At 40.7% G+C, this 22,747-nt stretch overlaps 1 protein-coding gene across 1 annotated transcript in view; it reads left to right on the top strand.

Moving 5' to 3' along the window:
- Nucleotides 1-143: 143 nt before the first annotated feature.
- Nucleotides 144-22,747, top strand: part of EPHA3 (EPH receptor A3) — a 217,085-nt gene continuing 194,481 nt past the window's right edge. The window contains exons 1-2 of the mRNA XM_042867169.1: nt 144-202; nt 17,201-17,265. The gene's annotated coding sequence lies outside the window, so the exon portion shown is untranslated. The remainder of the gene's footprint in view (nt 203-17,200; nt 17,266-22,747) is intronic.

Raw genomic sequence — 22,747 nt, 5'->3', positions numbered from 1 at the left:
GGGCGGGCGGGCGCGGGGCATGGTCCCGGCGGCGCGGCGCGGAGCGGAGCGGGCGCGGAGCGGTGGCATGCGGCGCGGAGACATGCGGCTCTGCTCGCGCGCTGCTGCCCCGCCGACATGGACCGCCGCCGCCTGCCGCTGCTGCTGCTCTGCGCTGCCCTCGGCTCCGCCGGGCGTCTGAGCGCCCGCCCCGGCAACGAAGGTGAGCCGGGCCCGCGGGGTGGCAGGCCCCGATTTTCCGTTTATTTCTACATTTCTATTTATTTATTCACTTATTTTTTTTTTCGCGTTACGGTGGTGCTGGGCGGCGGCCGCCCTTCCGCCCGGGAGCGCTCTCGCCCGGCAGCGCGGCCGCCGCCCGGTGCGGGGATGAGGAGGGAGCCGCTTCGGCGGCCCCCGAAGAAAGTTGGGGAGCGGAGCGCGGGGTCTCTCCCGGCAGAGCTACGGGAGAGCCCGAGCAGCTCCGGAGTGCGGAGACCCCGCTCGGCAGGTGCCGGTCCCGCCGCGGACTGGGGCGGCTCTCTCGGCGGGTGAAGCGGTGCCACAGCGCTGCGCCCCTCCGACTCGCCCCGAGCGCCGCGTTGCGTGCGGGTGCCGGGCGTGCGGCGAGCGCTTCCCAAGTTTTCATTAATAGCGGAGAGCCGCTCAGCCCCTGTCAGATCTCCTCCGCGTTCCTCGGCGTTCTCCCGTCGGTTTCGGAGCTGATGGTGCGTGAACGTGCGCGATTGTTCAGCGGCGATGCACAGGCGTTTTGTTCTCCCTCGCTGTGGCGGTTTTTTTTTCAGGTGACATTTGATGAACGCGCACGCTGGGTCACGGAGAGAAATGATGACCGCCGGGCGCTGTTGGGGAAAGTAACCGCAATACTTTTGGGGAAAGCTCGGGATTCCCCGACCCCGTGCTAAGGGGCATGCGGCCGCTGCCCGCAGGGTGCGATCTGTGTGCCCAGGGTGCGCGCTGCTATCGCATCCGCGGATAGAGTCTGTTGGGATAGAGCCTGCGGCTCCGGAGAACTTGTGATGCCCAATGGGAGTGCGGGGCTTGCACCTGCCCGAGCTGCGGCATCCACAAGAAAGCACATAGAAAAGCTGTATTGAAACCAGTTCTCCCGTGCAAACGATGCTGATGTACTTGGTGGTATTCTGGCTGTTTGCAGACAGTGAGATAACAGGTTCAAGTGATTTCTGGAAAGGGGAAAAAAAAAATATCGCATACAACAAATACAGAGAGACCAAAACTTTAGGGACACTAGGCAATCCGAAGTTACTCAGTTTATTCCTGGGAGGAAGCGATGGTCCCGTCGTGCTTGCAGAACAATGTCGAGTCTGTTTGTATGCTCTATGTAAATTTGTTCTGCATGGGCAATGCTTTCCAGGGTACCTGGAGGAAGATGCTGCTAGCGGTTGCTTACTCCTAAGTTCACATATGTGTAATGTTTTGTTATGCTTTGTCTCTTTCAGCAATGGTTTTCAGAAAGGAAAGCAAGAGCAATGGTGGGGGGTGCCCTTGTCTCATGGCTAAAAGCGGGTTGTGGATGCTGGGGGTCCATCAGCCAGCAGCACAGCTCTGCCTCCGCAGCAGCGGCACACGGACTCAGCTCACACACTGAGCAAAGCCTGCCAAAACGGGAGCTGGGCACTCAGCTTTGCTAATGATACTTTTTGTGTCTTTGTTTGAAACCATTGGCACGGAGAACCAGGAGAGGAGGAAAAAAAAAATAATAGTGCAGAAGACATGTTAAGCATCTTGTCTGAGTCTGCCTTCAGTAGGTACTGCTTCTGCTCTCTGTGTTCAGTTTCAGGAACACATCCGTCATATTTTCAGCCTTGGTTGCAAAAAGCAACATGCATGCGGTGACGGGATGGTGACTGGCTTTGCAGGCTTGCTTTTCTTGAGGGATGGGTTCTGCTATTCCTTTCAGAAAGCAAAAAAAAAAAGATAGAACGCTGAGAGTTTCTTTAAAAAATGGGACCAGCTTCAATGTTTGTTTGTTTTCGCTAAGGAAAGGGCACTAATTACTTTATTTATAGTGTATGTGGGCTGATCATATGAGTTGAGAAATCCAAATTATGATTTGCTGATGCTAATTTGTTTAACAAGTCAGGCATTAGCATGGAGCTTTAAATAATGCCAAAAGATTGCTTTCTTCTTTTAAATAATGTTTTTCTCACCACTTCTGCTGTCAATGTTAATTCCTTCCCTTCCCAGACTCGAGTTAGAAGTGCCTGCGTTTCCATGGGGTATTTAGAAAAGTTTTCTTTCTTTGCCCCTGAGAAGGAACCAGACCCTTTGAATGGAGGTTGTTAACATAGGCTTGTGGCGAAGCACGCACACATTTTTTTCATACGCTTTAATATGAAGCTGCTGTGGAACTTGTGGATCATTGTAACAAAGGATGAAGCTCATTTCTGGTGTGTTCTTATTGCTCTGTGTAACTTCTGAGGGATGTGAATGTCACAGTGGATAGGTTGAAAGGGTTACGCTCAGGGCTACCAGAGAGATGTCCTACGTTTATTTGACTTGAAAGAATTACTTCTGTTTTGAAAATGCAACTTCTGTTAACATTTAGAGTTAATATTAAAGTTGACAACTGTTTGAACTAGTGCTGATACTTCGGTGGATGGGAAAAAGGGAGAAAAGGATGGAAGGGGCTGAAGGCGAGTTGTTGGCTTACTTCCTTACTTTACATTCTGTCAGTAAGTGCAGTTCTTTTTACCCCTTTTTAAAATTATTATTTTGGATAGTTGGAATATTTGTTAACTTACTTCATCCCAGAAAAGTTTTGAGGCTTTTTTCTTGATAAAACCAATTTTCCAGCAAGTTTATTGTTAACTACCCTGCCATGCTCATTGCAAGCGGTGTACTCTTTCCCTACATAGTCACTGAGGTTCAGGGAGCTTCTCTGAAGTTCAGGCTTGTCTGCGTGTGGTGTCAAAGCGTGTGCCATTTTCTGAGGGGCAGAAAGATGTCGGGGAGATTTAACATCCAATCCTCAGGTTTGAAGTCACGAGCAGAACCCTCTGAGCGCATAGGAACCACATATTTTGCTGTGCCGTCCTGCTGAATGTTTTTCACATGGGGTGGAGGGTGTTTTTTTTTTATTTTTATTTTTCCAAGAAAGAAGCAATTTGTCTATGAATAATTCCTGGGCTTTCAAGGAATTGACTGAGCTCTGTCATTTGGTAATTTAATAATTTTTCCTCTGTCTCTCCGGTAACTATATTGCCTGCCCGAGGGTACCAGCAGCCTTAATTTCACTGTTTTATAACCCACAACAGTTAACACTTGACCCAGGTCATTAACAGGATTATCAGCAAATTTGTTTAAGCTTTTACTGACAACCCGAATTGCTTCAATAATATTTTGATTGTGCAGACAGAAAACTTCTTGTAACCTCTCAATCTAGCATAAAATTAATTTCTTGCAAACACAGCCCCCAAACGATCGATACGGTAAATCTGCTTACAGTGCGTGGTTTCAATAGTGTCTGTTTTGGTTAACAGCAAGAGGGTTCCAATCAGCCTCTACTTTCAGTCTGCGTTGGCTTCGGAGATGTGGTTTCAGCTTTTATTCATTCACCAGCAGCTCAGAGCTCTGCGTAACTGTGCAATTAAGTTCACCATTTTATCTGTTAGCACTTAAAGTTGCTGAAGGCAGCACACTGTGCCTTCATAGCAGTGACAGCCGTTGGCAAGGCTTTGAAAAAGGCAACATTTGCACGTGGAGCAAAGTGCCTGACCAACTTACCCACGTAATTTGGAGAAGGGCTGGAAGCACTGGAAACTTTGGATCAAAAGGGAATGGCGCAGGGCAATGCTTAGCGCAGATCTCACCTTGCCGTGTGTCAGGTATCATTAGGGCAGAGAAAGTCCTCCCATATAGTGACACATTCACTCGTAGCTCGCTGCAGTGTGTTGCCCTGCAAAGGATGTCAGAAGTCAGTTTAGAAACCTTAACGTGATGCCTCTTAAATTTAAGCTCGGATTGGTGGGTTTCCAGCAAGCTGTTTTTCATACAGCTGTTACCCAGTGCTGTTGTGCTTAATCCTAAGCTGTACAATGAGAAAAATAATGATTGTGCTTTAAACTTCACACGGTGATAATTTTAAAAGTTGTGCAACAAGGGAAGGAAGTTGGTCAAGTCCCTCATTTCTGATAGGGGGTGCTCACAAATGGAATAATTTATTTCCTTTTCTATGGTTGAAACTCATCTTGCGGCTGATGTCAGTGCAGTGCACTAAAAAGGAAAATCGCTTTATTCTCCACGACAAACTTAAAGCAGATGTCTGAAGCGCAGGGATGTTCAATTGGACACAGCAATTAATTCTTATTGCAGTTAATTTGGATGCGACATATTTGCTGCCCAACGAACCAGTCGAATGACACATAGTTGTTACAACTCTCTTTTCTGCACTTTCCTCTGTAGGAAATGAGGCTTTGGAGCCATTACCCAGACAATAGGCACACGAAATCGCTTACAAGAAATCTTTGCAAATCAGGTGTGCGTTCTTACTGAACCTAAACTTTTTTCCCTGCCATCTGGGGAAAAACCGCAGATTAGTTTTATTTATTCATTTATTATTTGCAGGAGTTGGGGACATTGCTATTAGTGTACTTACTCCTAATTCTGTTTCAGAAGTTGTAAGTTTTCCTCCAGGAGCGTACGTAATGGCTCTTGTTCTTGTAATCCCCGCTTGATGAAAGTTTGGCCGTACAGATGCAGGTGTTCGCTTTCCTGTTTTCAGAGCTCTGGATTTTATCACCAGTGAGGGTCACTACAGAGCTGTTACCGAATCCAGCCGTAGGGTTTGTCGCTTTCTGTGCAGGGCTTGTGTTAGCTCCATAGGGTACCTGCAATTCAGGGAGGTGCCGTCGCTTTGTGGCCGTTGTTGGATTTCAGTCATTCAATTAATTAATTAAATGCTGCTAGTAAAGCAGAGATACAATCATGTCCTTGTTTTCGGTTAAGGTTCAAAAGTATTCTCAGTGGAGGTGGTTGGTATTGAAACATAGACGGGTCCTGTTGCTGCCCTAAGGTGCAAAATGAACTGGACTTTTGCAGACGTGTTAGATTAACCTGCAGAGGTGGAGCTGAGAGATCTCTTAAGCCCATCACTTTCCTAACAGTTAATTTCAACATCTCAAGAGTTGCTTTCCTGCCATGAAATGTAGGGCTTTTTTTTTTCTTTTTTTTATTCTTTTTTATTTTAAACATTTTCTTTCTTCCAAAAAGGAGCCTCATTTGTTGAAGCGTTCTTGAAAATTGTTGAAAATCTATTTATGAGGGAGGAAAATCTTGCAGTAAGAGCTGACACAGAAAATGGAACATTTTGTGTACAAATGCATATGACTGCTGCTAAGTTTTTGCTATACATTCATTTAAGTGACGTAGCCCTTCTTATTTCCATAAACTTTGAGCTGTAGCTTTTTTCTTATATGCGTTTGAATTATTCTAAATAAGAAACAAAACTTGACAGAGTTTAGTTCAGTTTAATTCAAAAGACGAGATGTGAACTCCCTGTGGTGTATTTCTGGAAATAGAAAGTGGCAGTAATTTGCTGGGTTAGGATCGTATTCCCCACTGGCAATCTCATGCTGCTTAGTTTTTAGGTGCTTGCAAGTGCTTATTTTGCAGTGTGCAACTGATGTAAAATTGAAATTCAGTCCTTTGGACTGAAGATTCCTTTGAAATTTCTGCGGCGAATGAATGGAAGAAATAAAGATATAGGAATAGAGATAATCCTGTCTGAAAGAAATCTTAGTTCAGTGACAAAAGAATCCCAGCCCATGTGAGTGATGGGCGGAATGAATGAACCACCGGCGCGTACAGTCCTAAATGTGCAGAGACGTTATTAAAGTAGGCACACTGTAAGCAGAAACTTTAGCACCACGCTCCTTTTTTTTTCATAAACTGCTGTATCCCGCTGTTCCAGGCAAAATATGGAGGAAAATCCCATTAATCTGCTGGAGAAATATTGATGAAAGAATAATAGCAGACTGAAGAAACAGTGGTAGAAACTTCCTAGCAATTAAGCAAACAATAGGGTGAACGGTAAGATTCAGTCAGGGCGGTTTAGTGTCATATGCTGCAGGGATGGGGATTTCTTTTTGGCCAGCTGGTTTCTTGGGACATTTTTATATCTGTATTTGGAAGGAGAAGTTCAAATTGCGTTGGTCTGTTTCTGTTTGTTTGCTTTTTTATAATAGTGGAAAAACAACAACAACAACAAAAGAAAAACCCTCAAATTTCTAAAGCACAGATTCCACACATACAATTTTATTTTATTTTATTTTATTTTATTTTATTTTATTTTATTTTATTTTACTTCTAAATTTCTGCCTCAGGAAGGAGGATTTTCTAGAAAATTGAGCACAAAGAGTTTAAATAATGAAACCGACAGAAAACCTTCCGGCTCACGGTAGGCTTCCCACAAAGTCTGCAGTGACAAATAGCAAGAAGCGATGCGGTGTCCCTTGATTTAGTTGTTGAGGAGCTGGAAAGCAGGCAGAGGTTTTGCATTGTTTGCTTTTTCTTTTTTTTTTTTTTTTTCTTTTTTTTGAGGACAGGGCTTTTTGAAGGGTCTCTTTCGGAGGAGAGAAAAAATCTAAGGTAGAAGGAAAAATAGAAATTGAAGTGAAAGTTTGAGCTGAATCAGCCCGACATCCAAACTTTCTCTCAAATCAGTGACACCATTAGGCACCCAGAATTCAGTGCTGACAGTGATCTGAACACTGAACAAAGCACAAATTAAGAAATTCCTTGCCACCCTGAAAGTCTAAGCATTGTTTACATTAGTAAGCTTCACCACTATGATTTACCAGAGGTGAATTTCAACAGACTGCAGTTTAGAAAGGTAGAAGCATTTTTACCATTCCATTTGTTCTTTTTGTAACAGTGCTTTTCTTTTTCCTTTTTTATTTCATTTTGAAGGAAGAACAATTCCTGTCTATCCATTCTTACTGTTTGTGACACACAGTGACATATATTGAAACAGGTTCTGAGAACATTAGGGTCTTGTCTTGCAAAAACTTTTCTGCCACACATGATTTGCCTCAGAGGACAAATGTCCTAGCCATGACAACAAGTCAGATTACCTGGAGAAGAAGATCTTAGGTAGGGAAAAAATCATGCCTGAAAATATCATCTCCAAATTGTCTGGAGGTGAGCCAACTGTAGGAAAACCTCACTGACCTCCTTTGTTCCTCCTCCCCTCCCTCCCCCTCCCCCCCCCCCCCCAACACCATGTAGCCCTTCTCACGTGCCCATCATTTTTCTTCTCTCTTCCCTCTCAACATCAAGAATTCAAGATTCAATCAACTTTCAATCAACATTCAACCATGCAGAATCACAGGAAGAAAACATGTTGTGTTTTCCTTTCCAACTGGCTTTGAGGACGTGTCCATTCCTTCTTACCAAATCATATCTTCCAGGAGAAGCAAGATGCTTCAGTCTTGTGGATGACCAGAGGAGAAGTGCAGAACTACATATTTAATGTTGCTGCCTTTAACACAATTGGTTGTTTTGGTCCTAAAAGCTGTATTAAATCAGGACAGAGTGTGTTCAAGAAACTGAGGTAGGAGTTATCCATGCTTTCCTTGGTTAAAGGTTCTGGAGAAGAGAGCTACATGCTTAGTTTGTGCAGCTTAATGGAAACCTGAGCACTTTGTGGGAAGGTAATGGAAGCAGAAGAATAAGCAGAAGACAAGGTCTGAGAAAAGTGGCTTATGGATAGATGGGAATAGAACAGTCATTTAAGCATTTACCTTTGTTATAAATATTTGTATTTCTCACATATGGAAATAGTGAAAAAAAACATTAGCAGAGTTTTGGTTGCAAAGGCAGCAAATGAAGTCAGGGGCAATTCCATTTTTCATATGGATAGCTCAGCACACATGTTCTGCATTAATTACCTCCATAAATTCTGTTAACCTGGCAAACAATGAAAATATCATGTTGGTGACATCACTGTATTGGAAAATAAAACTGGTTTTAGCATCTTGATTTTCTCAACGTGACACTTGAGATTTCGTAGGCTATTGGCATTTTACTCCCCCAGTTTGCACCAGGATGTTTAGTCATTTGTTCTGTGGGTTTATTTTATCTATGGAGTGGCTGTGTAAGCCCTCAAGCATTTCATAGCTCATGTGAACTGGCACCCTTGATTCATGTAAGTAGACAAGAAAAGATTGACAAAACTCCATCTAGGTACCCCTGAGTAGGTGGCTTTCTGAATGTCGTATTTCATGGCTTTCAGAAACTTTTAAAAAAGTCTTTATTTCTGTTTTGAACGATGATATTATATATTATTTTAATATTTATATATTTTTTCCCTGTGTCCTATGAGTAATATCACAAAAACAATTTTTTTTTTCCCCCAGTATAATTTGGCATGCAGCCACCTGATTTGCTTTGGGGGTATCACAGCTGTTGTAAAAAAATAAATGGTCATTCACCAGACTTGTGCTCTGATCCCTGTCTCAAAAAAGTTGTATCAAAGAACTATTGATTATTTGCTATGATTTTTTTTATTATTATTATTATTTTTTTTTTTTGGTCATTCATTGTGTTTGAACTGCAGGCAAATTTGTGAGAACTTAGAAACTTGTAGTCCTTGGTACCCTGTGGTCAAATATTTTTGCTGTGATGCTTCTTGGTGTCTAAACTTCCAGAAATGGAACATGTCGAAATAGTTTTTGAGATTCTCACTTCATCTAAAATAAACATGGACGCTGTGTTGCAACATATATATGTATATTTTCCTTTAGAAAATTTTCCTTGTCGGAAGCTTTCTCAAACAGGATTCCTGCTTTAAATCTCCTTAAAATAATTTTAGTAATTGGTTTGCTGTTAGGTTGGGCTGCCCAGACCTAGGCATGTGGTGCTTCAGGATTTGGGAAGCCCGCAGGGTTGGTCTTCCACCCTGGGACAGAGCCACTGAATTCTCAGCTGCTGAAAGGTGCGAGGAGCCTCTGTGTAGGTATTTGAACCTCGCCCTTACTTTATTATTATTATTTTTTCTAAGAAAGTTGAACTTGGGTTTGAACATTTAAATTCCTTTTTAACACAGTGACCCTTGTTTTGCATTTAGATGCTTAACACCATGCTTTGCTGATGTCAGATTTAGCACCATAATAGTAGGCTAGAATGAGATTCAGAGGATTTGGACTGCAGCATGAGTTCAGCTGAACAGTAACTCAGATGCCTTAAGGGTTTATGCCTCTTGTAGGAGATGTTGGAAAAAGACCAGTTGGAATCGGTTTAAAAAACTGGATGCAAAGAAGTGAAAGCAACACAGTAATTTGGAACCCATTAGGTTAATCCATTTTTAATTTTGATATCCTTGTCTTAATGAAAAGAACTGGCGTGTATCAGCTTACAGGAAATAGCCTAATAAAACTGAAATCTTATTAGACCCTTTTGATAAACATTGCATTCCAGCCCACCAGTCATATGTTTTTGCATACTTGGAAATTGAGCTTTACACCACTTTAACAATATCAAGAGAACTCTCATGTTTCAAAGTAATAAAAAAGAAGGAAAATCTATTTTGTCTGCATTCATCCATGAGAAGTTCTTCTACAAACCAGGCAGCTGCCAACATAATTCAGGCAGGTACCCTCAGAAAAAAGCAGCGTACAGATTTGTCACCTCACTCCTGCTAAAATTCTCACATCTTCGTCTGTGCAAATTGCCTATCTCTGCTTTCTCTTCACAGCAGCCAGAATAGCTTCTGTGAGGTGCCACGTTAGTAGGTTTGAGTGTGTCTGCACACCTGTAGACTCGATATGGGGTAAGATCAGAGCTCACCTATGCTGCGCAGCCGTACAGCTATTGCCTGAGTTCCCTCCAAGGCAGGATGGGCAGGGGGCTTCTGGAGTTATGTGAACACTCCCAAGATTTCCAGCAGCAAAATGCTCAGTAGTTTTCTACTCTACTTTGAAATTAGTTTCAGTTTTGTCTGCTAAGGAACAGTGTACTTCTGCCAGCTTGCTTTCTGAAATCTTTCCTGCTTTCCTTTACAGTCTGTGCTTTTATTTATGGGCATTCCTGCATTGCTCACTGCTGTGCTGCCTTCCCTCTTTTATGGCAGCCTTTTGAGAGAAACTTGCAACAAAGTTCCCCTTTTGGCTCTTTCAGCGTTCTTCTGTAGGAGAAACCGAGGCGCCTAAATCTGGTGTCAGCCGCTCTTTGGGAGCGTGTGATGAAGAGAGTGAGATCTGGGAGGAAAATGACACCCTTCCTCTTGCAAGGCAGAGAATGCTGCTGTGAAAATAGAACTTATCCAAGTTGACGTAGTAAGTTTTGATGTTTTACAGTTGCAATAATTAATAGAGTAACTTGGCACATATTGCTAGCCTTCTCTTTAAAGAAAAAAAAAACCTGTAACAATCTTTTAATTTTGGAAATAGCTTGTAAATTATTTATATAACATTTAAAGGAAAAGAATAGAGGCCTGGGCTACCCAGAGTCCTTCTGTGAAGACTCCTGTGTTCAGTTTTAGAGCGACTGTTTTTTAACTTAATTTTGGTTTTCCCTTGTTTGTTCGTCTCTTGCCCCCACCCTGGTGGAGTTCTTCACTCAGCGATTTAACCACAGATTGAACATGACAGTTGCCAAATTTGGAAAGCTCTGCACAAAATCATATTTGATTGTACAGTATAATGGCATAGGCAAGAAAGGTTGAAAGTGCAGACCTCACAGTGTTGTGCCTCTCGCAGGACGGTAGTCTGGCTTTGAGCTGTAGCAGGAATCTAGGTGAGAAATCTCCCGTATGGATGAGAATGGTCAGGTGAATGGACCAAGCTTTGTTGGTGCTTGAATTGAACTGTGTTGCAAAGTATTTTCTACTGCCTGCTAAAATCTAAAATCTACTTTAGATTTATTTTATGTTGCTTAGTGCTACTTTGCTTCCTAAAGTGCCCCAGGCTTGGGGGAGACAAAGCTATAAAGGCAGAGCTTAAATGTGAGCCCTTAGCACGTCCCTTATGCTAAGGTCATTTCCTTCTGAGCATTTGCAGCAATAATTAAATCTTCACTGCAACACTTTAAGACCATAAAATCACAGGAGACTTGACTTTTTATTAATGAACAAGCAGAAAATCAGGTCCCAAATCTGCTTCTTGGAAGCAGGCTTCATTGGCAAACATGATTCCATGAGAAGAGTACTGAGTTCATTCGTGTTGTTGCTTCGTGAATTCTATTTTTGTTGTTGTTGTTGTTGTTCCTTCCCAAAGATTTTTGGAGTATCTTTCAGCGGATTTTATATTAGCATGATCCTAGTTGGTAATCACGGTGAGCACACCAAGTTGTGAAGTCTGCATAACCAGGGCCCAGACTGTCTGTAGGTGTTGCCTCTAGTCTCAGAATAAACCAGAGCTATCAAGCAGATCTGCTGCAGCCCTTTGTGTTTCTTTTGCCCCACTAGTGCAAGAAGGAAAGAATGATAGGACTTAGACCTGTGCTGGTACGTGCACCAAAATCCAGGTGCAACCTTCGTCAGAACTAGACTGCCCTTCTGAAACTGTATCTGTGTCTGCCCTGACTCCGTTCTGTCCCACCCCAAAACCAAGATCTGGCTGACTTCCTGCCGCAAAGTATTTTCTTTGCTGCTCAGAATTACATGACACATTTCAATTATGGGCATTCACCGTTTTTTTCTTTTTGGTTGCATAGAAATGGTAAATTTTCCCATTTGTTAGCATGTTTTAAAATAACCAGCACATTTCTAAACTGACAGTTTGAGACCAAACAAGAAGAGACAAAATAGAGGGTTTTTTTTTTTTTTTAAAACTATCAATTGGAAATCTTAATTAGTTGGAAAAAAAAAAATCACACATATTTCACATCATCGGCCGCTATTCTGCATTTTCCTTTTATGGAATATGATTTGGAAATACATAAATACATTGCAGTGGGGAAGTGATTGTAGATTATTGCTTAGCTGTTGCAAACTGTCTCTTAGCAGGCTTTCCTCGCCACTGCTCAGGTAGTCAGGGTTATCTCAGGATGGTTCTGCCTGGCACAGCATCTATTTGTTCATTTTTTATTGAGGATTGAATTTATACTATGCTCATATCATTGTAGCAGCCAGCATTCCACGTGTTTCTGGAAGCGCTGCTGCCTTGCATTCAGGTATCTTGTTAGTTTTATGGTTCTTTTTCTTTTGCTGACGTGGCTCCTGATAAAGCCTGCTGTTAGTGAGCCTGGAGTCAGGCCCTCTGCCATCACTCTCAGACTGGAAGCAATTCCTGATAGTGTGAGCAGGCCTGCACGTCAGATTCCACTCCAGCCCTCATTCATCCTCTTCATGATGCCACGGTGAAGGGAGTGAGTGAACTCTGCATCTCACATCCAAGTGTCTGCTCCAGCTGCGGGAAGGAAGGCAGTCATTTTGGCACAAATGCACGTTGAGGGAAGTAGAAATGCTTTCTAGTGAAGCTGTGAGCTCTGAGGGCCAGAATAGTCAGGCAGGAGAGGGAGAGCACATGTTCTCAATAGATGTTTTGCCCGGTATGCTGTTGCTTGGCAGTAGCAGCTGCAGTGTGTGCTATGGGGAACCAGGCTGCAGGGCAGCACTCAGTACTGATCTTTTCTTTTTTTTAAGGGCCTTTTCTAAGCCCTACAAGTAATGTCATGCTGAAGGTACACATCTTGGAGAGGAGAGTGTTGAGGGAGAGGGAAGCCAGAACTCTCTTCTCTCTAGTTGTGTCTTTTAAAGATATGGCTACTACCAATTATGCTACGTGTAAATATCAGTTTTCATTTAACTTTAATTGTGTGTGGAAAAGTCTGTTAGGATCGTGCTGGTAAATGCCTGCTGATGTTGATCTGATTTCGCATCCCTCTGCATTACACTCTGTGAATTGGTCAGGTCAGTCTTGTGAATCAAATATTGCCTTTTGTTGCAGAGTTGAAACACACTGAAATGAGTAATCATTACATGAATCAGTTGCTTTTGTATTTTGTGATTTTCCCCTTTTTCCACCTTTTTTCTACTTCTGTAGCTCTTCAGTCTCAATGCAGGGAAATGTTATTTTCTCCTTCAGTTTCTAGAATGATAGGCGATTTTAAGGCCTCATAATGACAAAAAGTAATGCTTTACTATTCCCTATCGTTTTGCCTTTGGACCGTGATCATTGCAGCCTGTAAGGTCTGTACTAATCGCTGTCAAGCTCTTCAACTCTCTCCTGAACTCAGAGGAAAACAGTGTCACAGAAACTTTTTTTTGGTGGGGGGGAGGAGGGAAGGGACATTTCTCTGGATAACTACTTAAAAAATAAATGTATTTTGCATTCTAGATACCAGATTTTTTAATAAAAGAAAACATATCGTATTTATGAATTTCAGTTGGATTCTAAAGAATTTGAGCACTCAGGCAGCCTGCTGTGTGTTTCTGCTTGCATATAATATGATTCTTATGAGACCAGTGGTAAAGATACCAGGCAGTGACAGATATCTAGAGGGTCGATATAATGATGTCTTCCCTCTCTGAGTCTTTTTCTTTTCTTTTATTACTTGACATGTCATGAAGTGAGCAAATAAATAAATCCCCCAAAGAACAGGAAATAGCAGTCGTTTTAATCACTGAAGACCATGTGGCTAGATAGGTGTTTGTGCACAACATTGTTTTATTCTACTACATACTAAATAATTACTTGGCATGGCTAGTTTTTTTCCTTCTCATACAAATAAAAATGGTTGAGGAAATTGAAGACTCCAGTATGAAAGCAGATAAGTATGTTCAGCACAAAAGTACTTATTTACAAAATTAGTGTGTCTGGAGCATAGCTCTGCTTTGATTTTTGTCACTATAGGGAATATTCATGCCACTCTTTTTAGGTATCTACTTGGATTCTTTGACTCACATCTGAATCACAGGCCTGTTGTGGTCAGTGTGAAAGCAATATTTCTACAATGTAGTGAAGTATATATGAAGATATATTGGAGAAGAGAAGGCTCTGGGGAGATCTCATTGTAGCCTTCCAGTATTTGAAAGGAGCGTAAAAACAGAGGGAGAACAACTGTTTACGAGGGTGGATAGTGATAAGACAAGGGGGAATGGTTTTAAAACTGAGACAGGGAGGTTGAGGTTAGATATTAGGAGGAAGTTAGATAAGGAGGAAGTTTTCCACACAGAGGTTGGTGATACACTGGAACAGGTTGCCCAAGGAGGCTGTGGATGCCCCATCCCTGGAGGCATTCAAGGCCAGGCTGGATGTGGCTCTGGGCAGCCTGGTCTGCTGGTTGGTGACCCTGCACATAGCAGGGGGATTGAAACTAGATGATCATTGTGGTCCTTTTCAACCCAGGCCATTCTATGACTCTATGAACATGTACATATCGTTTGCATAGTGGTGCCAATTGGAACAAGTTGAGGAAAGTGGAATGAAGGAGATACTCTGAAAAATTGTTCTTGCTCTCAAAGCTCAGATCCCAGGTACAACATCAGGATGGAGGACTGAGGGAGATCTCTTACTGATTCATTTACTTTGCTAGAAAACAAACTAGTTAAAATTCTTGCCCTTAATCGTGATGAGAAAAAGCCTGAACTTTGTTTTCTGGTTTACAAACTTTCTTAACTGAAAGTGTGCTGGCATGGGTGTTTGTCATAGGTCTATTTTGCTTGCTCTATAAGCTTCACCTGTTAGAGGGATGGTAGAGTGCGGTGACAGATATCTGCTCTCTGAACCTGTAGCTGGGGCATCCAGCTGTAGTGGGGCCCATGCTGGAGTTTTGCTACCTATTGGCATTAGACCAACACAGTCCTTTTGTGGGCACACTGAATACTGAATGGCACCCATGTCCTTATGCTGCTGCCTGCGGGTACTTCATGCAGGAGTACTTGGCAATCTGCTGAACCTTCTCAGAGAGCAGCAGGGAGTTGACATTGCCGGGGCACAGAGAGATGTGGGCAGTGATGCTGAGTGCTGATCTGCACCTTGAGGGCATGCTCTCTCTGCTAGGCTGGTTGGTAAGTCTGGAGAGGAAAACCACCACCAGGGTGTGGCACAATTCCCTGTGTAGTTTTCCAGATGAGATTGATGAATTTGGACTGAATTCATAAATTCCAGAGTGGCTGCAATCATGTTTTCAAGGAGCTCATTCTTAACGAATAAATATATTACTTAAGTTTACTCCTGAGTGATTTGAGTGAGCAACTTCCTGCCAAGTAATTTACCTCAGAAGTCATACTTCCTTCATCACCATGTATTTCGGATGCACAGCATCTTGTCCCAGGAGATCCACAATATGTGGGATTTTGTAGTCACAAAAGCAAGAACTGCACTTTTTCCTTTTGAATTCTTATTAGTGTTTCCTTTTTAGAGATGCAAACCCTGCTTCAGAGACGTCTGCCTTGGGCCCTGCACGCTCAACATGAGACTGACTGATTTATTTCTTTGTGTAGATGATTAAGAATTTAATGATTAATAAAAATAAGAGCTAAAGAAATATATGATGTTGTGTTATGCTATTTCTGTAAGCTTATAAAGATGTTTTGCTTACTGATATAGGTAGAAAATCAAAATACCATTGTTTTCTTTTAAAGTGGTGTATTACTGCAGGGAAAATATTTTTCCCTCACTTGGATGGAAGAGAGCTCATTTATGGTAGTGTAGCACTGAAAATATACATATGGTACCTTCACATACACAGACAAATGCATGTATTTATGATTGTTGATGACATGGTCTGATTTCTAGTACTGTATGTCTGCTGTATTTTCCTACTGTGTATTTTGTTGTACATCTCAATAACAGGAAAAAAAAAAGCTTTTTATTTTTTTAAGTGATAACCAAAATTAAACAACCAGTAGAAGAAAAATGCCAAAATAATACACGTAGGATACAAATTGGTCAACTTAGCAGATTCATAGTTAATTGGCCTCATTTTTCTTTTCCAGTCCTATTCTTTTTGCACCTAGTCCTAGTCCTAGTCCTATTTTCCTTTAGCACCAATACCCAGACCATCTGGTTCTGGGAACAGTGTCAACCCTTCAGGGTTGTCAGGAGAAGGGTCGTTGTTGTCAGTAGGAGCTGAAGCTGCTTAGGCCGTTAGAGTGGCCACCTCTAGCAGAACTATCATGCTCAGATGTTAAAATTCCCTTGAGTATGGTGGGATTTCTTTCCTTGTTGCCTGTAATTTCCATTTTGAAAGAAAAAGAAGCCAAATCAGCAAAGAAAAAATGGGTCCAAATTGCAGATAATAAATATTGAAGGTGCACTAATTAGTGCAATCATGAAAAATGTTGTGTTTTATACAAATACTTCACTGGCTTGTATTTTTGTAGAGATTCTTTATGTTTCTGTGCACCTGTTCTGCTTCATGTGAATGAATAAATGGTTATCTAGGGAACTGTAATGGAATTTATCTTTGTGCTTGTGAAAAAATAAGTAAACAGCAAAGAATATCCTTCACCATATTTTGTTTGTTTTTTTTACTTGTCATGTTTTAAAACAGATTTTAAAACATTGTGATTAGATGGGCTGGAAAAAGTCTATTTTGGATTGCTTGCAAATAAAATCTAATAAAATCAAATAATAATAACAAAAAAGATAATGGTGATTAATTGATGGCACTCCGTAAGTTGCTTTGTCTGAACTTGAAACATTGTAAATAATTATTTTTGCATTTAAGGTGCTAAACTTGACATTCAGAAAACAGTTCACTACTACAAGACAATTTGAGAACAAATTAGATAAGAAGGAAGAAAGAGCTTAAGGGAAAGACTTTAATCTGCATTCATTATTTATTCTTTTTTTCTGAGAATATTATTTATGCCAAATATGGGCCTTTAATCAAATAATGATTAAAATATTCAGATCTCACATGCATACTGAGATGCATTGACCCAAATTTTATCCATCCGAGGGGGAAACCCTGTAGTTTGTGCAGCTGATGGAACCGCTCTGTTCCCACCCCCTGCTGTAATTAATTTGGACAAAGATCCGCTGTTTATTTTTGTCACTTTTTTGTTTTGAAAAGTTCCTGTGTCTGCTGTTCATACCATGTTTTAAGATAAACAAGGCAATCCTTTTCATTTGTCTGTCTTTTTCTTCTTTGTAGCTATCTGCCAGGCCACCTGAACAAATCAACTGCTTCACAAGATCCTCAAATAAACACATCTTTTAGTAAAAGTAACTGAGGTTAACTGGACAGAGGCAAATGAAACTCATTCTTCTTCATTTTGTCTTTTTTGTAGTTAATCTGCTGGATTCAAAAACAATTCAAGGGGAGCTGGGCTGGATCTCCTACCCATCACATGGGGTGAGTTCACTAGACTGTGAAATGGAAAAGTGCTTCTGCGGACCAATGTGCTATTTAACCATTGTTTCCTCTTCAGAGGACACTGTGCAATAGCTGCAGTTCTTTGGAGCTTCAAAAATAGTCTGCTCTAAACTTGAAATGTATTGTTTATAAAGTTATGGAGCCTTTTCTCTACAATATATATCACACACTGTGTATAATCCCCATGAAGAGTTTATTAAAGAAAATGTTCTCTGAACAACAGAAAGAACAAACCTGTGTTTAAGCACCACTCCTTCTTCTATTGCAATGCATATTTCTAAGAGATACCACAGAACTGTTTTATAATAGTGCTTTGATGATTTTGTCACATGGAAATGGGGGAAGGTTGAATAATAACTGTGTGATACAAGAACTCATTTGGTAAAGTCTGCGCTGAATTTTTCAGGTATTGTTATTTATTAGTTATAATGTTATCAAAGAAATCATATTCTTGAGAGTTTCTTTTTATGTACTGTATGGGAACTGTTGAGTCACGGCCTGAACCACTGATTGATCACCTGAGGCAAGCACGGAGTCAGCCCTGGGAGCACAGGTGAAGGCAATTCAGCTGTGTGACCAGAAAGGGTGGAGCCTGGCTGCACCTCTCTTAGACCCATTTAAGAGCTGACTGCCAGGGGGGAAGGATCTCTTTCTGGAGATTGCTCCCTTTGGAATTTTTTACTGTAAGCCTGGGAAACAGGTGAGCATTTCATTTATTTTTGATTATTTCTTCTCTTCACTGTGATCATCTTTCTAGTTATATGACTTGTAAAACACTGGTCTATCCATGCCACTCTGCTAATTGTACATTTGTTGATTGTGTGTTTACTTTGTATCCAGGTTCAGTGAAACCATGCGTTCTGTCTGGATTAGTGCAGTTTTAAATAATCTGTGCTTTAATGTTTTCTAATGCTATTACTTTAAGACAGCGTTTGCCACCATTTTTTGCCAGCTTAATGTCATTGCCTAGCTGTCTGGTGGCACTGTTATTTGGTCACTCCTCAACTTGCTGTGTTGCTGTGAAATGTATATGTGTTCTGGTGTGTATTCTTTTTTTTCTACATTGCATGGTGCAGATATTGAAGGAGACTCCCAAGTTGCTGCATTTTGTCTCCTGACCAAAAAAGCCTACCTGGTACACTGAAGCCTTAATGCCTGAATCTTCCCTTGCCCTTAGAAAAGGCTGTGCTTTCAAGCCTTCTCTGAAAGAATGCGTTCCAAGACCTGCAGCTCCTTCTCTTTCTTCTCCGTAACTTGAACAGTGCCACACATGGTGGTGCTTTGGTTCCTTCTTCTTCTGCTAGTCTTATTTCAGTCCTCTATCTTTAAATGATGACTCCTAGAAGCTTTTGCGTGTCTTTCTGCCTTTGTCTCCTGCTCTACAAATTAACCTCTGTCAGGGTGTACTGCTGCTTGTAAGTCTTTGGGAGACATTGTTTCTAGTCATGATGAGGGTGGGATTCAGTTTTTAAAACTGAAGTAGTGCCTTCTTGGTTATTAACTATTATACAGGTATCTAGCAGTACCTAAGAATGAAGTCTTGGTTTACTGTTGGAGTTTACACATCTCTTGCTGTGTCTCTGAACAAATTGTTCCATTCTCATGGGGAAGAGGGTTCAAGTTTCTTTCTAGTGGCTGTTCCTGCTGACTTTTCCCAACGAGAAACGTTTATAAACAGGATGTCCAAGAGGGAACTCTCCAACAATTTTCAAGCTCCACAGTTTATCAACCTTTCTTGTCTTAACTTTTTTTTTTCTCTGAGGTTTTTTTTTTGTTTCTCACTCAGCTGCCCTGCACTTCTCTGCTTTACTCTGCTCTGTTTGTCTTGCAGCTGTGCAGATCTACTGCTCTGCTCCCTGTAGCTGTGCCTCTCTTGCCTTGAGTGCCTAAAGCAGTTGGTAGGGAATTGAGGTATCTTGAGGGCTGTAAGAAAAACAGATGTGCTGCATTACCCCCATCAGAAAGAGCCTCCTGATCTCTCAAAACAATTTTATTAGCCTCTGCAAGTTTGTGTCAGGTAATTCTAGCAAAACTTGTTCTTGACTGTGCATGCTGTTCTTACTTACTGTAATATCCATATACACTGAAGCCAAACTAAATAATGGAATTTTACTGATGTCCTTAGAAGGTAGTGAAATTCCTTGTTAAAAATCACATAGTAAATTAATGTAGATTGTGCACTGTGAGTGTTTTTGTAGAAGAACTAAGGCTCTTTGAAGTGTGCCCTTCAAAGTGCTGTGAAATTGTAAGATCACCTATTGAAACATCAATGTAAAGCGTGAAAATACTGCTATGTATCCTACTGAATACCCTATTCGAATATTTCTGTAAAATGGTGACAACTTGAACGTATGAAAGAGGGATCTTTTCTTTTTACAGCCCATTATTTATAGTCAATTAATTAAACCTGGTAAATATGGCTGCATCTGTCTCTGAGCTAACTAAAATATGAACTTAAACTTTAGTGGAAAAACATTATAATAAAGATGTCACATCACGCTGAAAGATTGCTAATAGCATAGTGGTGATTTACAGGGTAAAGTTAATAGAGCTACACTTGAGGCTGTGATTCACAAATGAGTGTACTGGTGCTGTGCCAATTCTTCTTCAGTGTGCAGCAGCATTCTCATCTGAAGTAAAAAATGTCAATGTATGAAGGAGTGTGACTTACAGAAATTTGGTAAAAATAATTTATCTGAAGTGTTTAATATGCCTGTTAGAAGGCTAGTCGTTTTTATCTGATCTATACATGATTTTGATTTCTAGCAAAGTGATCCAAACTGGTTGGTTGTCACTTTCAGCATTCAATGGCTATTCTTTCTTCTTTTAAGTCTGATTTGATTTGGGCATATATAATAATAGCTTTCCAGAAATTCCTGAATATTCATGTTAAGGTTCATAGCTCATTTGTATTCAACGATTTTTGTGTCCCACATAAGAACCCTCTGGCGGCAGTGTTTTAGACTATGGTTAGTAATATCACCCTGTAAGAATGTGATCTCTCCTTGAATCATCCCATGCAGCCGCAGCCTTGGCGTCAGGAATGCTGATCTGGTCAAGCTTATTAAAATCTCTTAAGTACAAAACACCATCCCCTCTAGATAGCAAGGCAACTGAATTAAAAATATAATAGTTGGCTTTGCTGATGCTCAAGTGTGATTGGCAGCAGCCAGAAGGCCTGTATCCTCTGCTACCATCTTCAGCACCTGCCTAGGCAACCTTTTTGTAATGCCAATCAGTCAAATACCAGCTCCATTTCTATAGGTTTCATTAAAGGGGGAAGAAAGAAGAGCTACTTAGTCTGTGCAGAGTATATTATTGATATGCTGATTAAGCATAAAGAGAGTGATCATTAACTGCAATTCACGTAAATTACAGCAGCACAGATGTGGGGGTTGGGAGGATGAAAAAGCAAGTCACTTTAATAATGTACAATAGAAATGTGATGGATAATTCATACAGGACAAAAAGAGTGGAGTCTAAATCTTGCTCTGCATATTCATGTGAGTAGTTGTATTGGTTTCAGTGTATTTTCTTATTTCGGTAAGAAAGATGTTTCTAATTTGAAACATTTCTAAATTGAAACACCAAACTAAATTAGTTCTGTGTTCTTTGGGAGGTTTGGAAAATTGTGTCATAAGAACAGTGCATTGTTCTACAGTCACCCAAATTCTGACATGATCTTTACATGTTTATTGCACATACTGATAGACTTGATAGTTCTTTGGTCCTCTTTTGGGTAGTTGGTTGAAAAGTAAAAGAAGAAATTGTTTATCTTTTTTGCTTACAGCTAGAGAAAAAAATGTTCTGATATTTATTATTATAATATAGATAATTGTTTAAAACACCCCCTTCCCCCAACCCTGTCCTGTACACAACCAGTAAGTTGTGAGCAAAATAAAAAATTAGGGGTTGGGAAATAGATATGGCATTTGATCATTGGAGAAGTTTCTAAGTCCCTAAGTTGTTTTTTTTTTTTTTTTTTTTGACCCATCTGACCTGAGAGCTAGGCATGTTCATTATCATAAACTCTGGGGTGCATACTTGAGCTGCTGACTGTACGCTGAAGTGCTTACAAAATCTGTTGTCAATATTCACTTCTTCTTAGTTCTTGCTCTCATAATCATTTGGACAGAACAAGTTGTTGCTCTCAATGATGGAAACTTCATTAAGTATTAGTGGAGAAGCAGATAATGTTCCCTGTTTCTATAATAATAGTTTGTGTTGTGTGAGGAAGGCCAGAACATATGTTATGGAGATTGATTGAGAGTTTTTTCCATGAACCGAAATTGGGTTAGAATTGAAAATCTTGAGTACAAATGAGGAAAACGTCTCCTTTCTTATATTTCAAAAGCCTGCGAGTAGTTTGTCGCATTAGACTTCGCCTGCCCACAAAAGTGAGTCTCCCAGGCTGCATTTGTTCTGGTTGCAATAATCTGCTAACATGTGGCACTGTAAAATCATCTGGCTTTTTTTTTTTTTTTTTTGGTGGGATATCATGGATTCAGTGACAGAAGAAAAGTCCGAATAAATAAGGCACTCGGGTACTGCTTGTGACTAGATGAAAGTAGAGAAGAATGTGGGTGTAATGACGTTTTGACTGTGATTAAGGTATGCTCAAATAAACTGTATTCAGTAGTCAGTTATTTTGGCTGTTGGGAACAGAAAGTTTCTGTTTATATGACAGAGATTTTCAAGATTAATAAGTATTTCCATGAGTACTGGAAATAATCTGGCTCATTTTCCTGCAGCTTTAAGTCTTGTGGTTAATTGTGTCCCTGCAATTGAAGCGCTTCTTGCAGTGGGTCCTTAATGCCATTGGGTTTCCTCATATGTTGCTGCAGCCTTCTCCTGAGCTTGAACATACAGAAAGTTTCTCTGACCTCACAAAGTCCCTCATTTTCACGTGGCTGCAGATCTGAAGGACAGCTCAGCCTTCAGTTAAACTTGAAACTAGACAACAAATACAGAAATCTATGAGCGTGATCTAAATTTAATTTTCTTTTAATGCTGATCAGCATCTTTGTATGTATTTTTTTTGTCTGGGATGTGAAAATTATCAGCTATTAAATTATACTGTATTTTAAGTGGAGGATGTTACCAAACTTACCAGAAGGTTGTGAAAATGTGTGTCAAAGTGAAATGATATCAAACAATTGGTGTGATTCAGAAGAATTGAAATTAAAAAAAAAAAAACTCTTATTCTATGCTTCTTATTCAAGTGCTTGTTTTTCAAAATGGAAGCAGGCATGTTATTCTATTACATTTTCCCTACTCATTAGTAGTGGTATTTCCTTAGTACTTCTGTTAACATTCCGTCACAAACAGGGTTTATACATGTTTTGCCTGAGGTCTGGTCTCCTTACAGCTTTATGTATTTCCTACTGTCACTCTGCCTTTCAGGACTTGTGTATCAGGTCTGAAACTTAAGCAGGCTATTTTGATGATTGAAAGTCAAACT

The sequence above is a fragment of the Lagopus leucura genome, unplaced genomic scaffold, assembly GCF_019238085.1.
Source record: "Lagopus leucura isolate 7727_CA_CO unplaced genomic scaffold, USGS_WTPT01 Super-Scaffold_100001, whole genome shotgun sequence".
Classification (NCBI taxonomy): Eukaryota; Metazoa; Chordata; class Aves; order Galliformes; family Phasianidae; genus Lagopus; species Lagopus leucura.
Note: the sequence above shows the minus strand (reverse complement) of the source record. Positions and strands in the feature narration are given on the sequence as shown.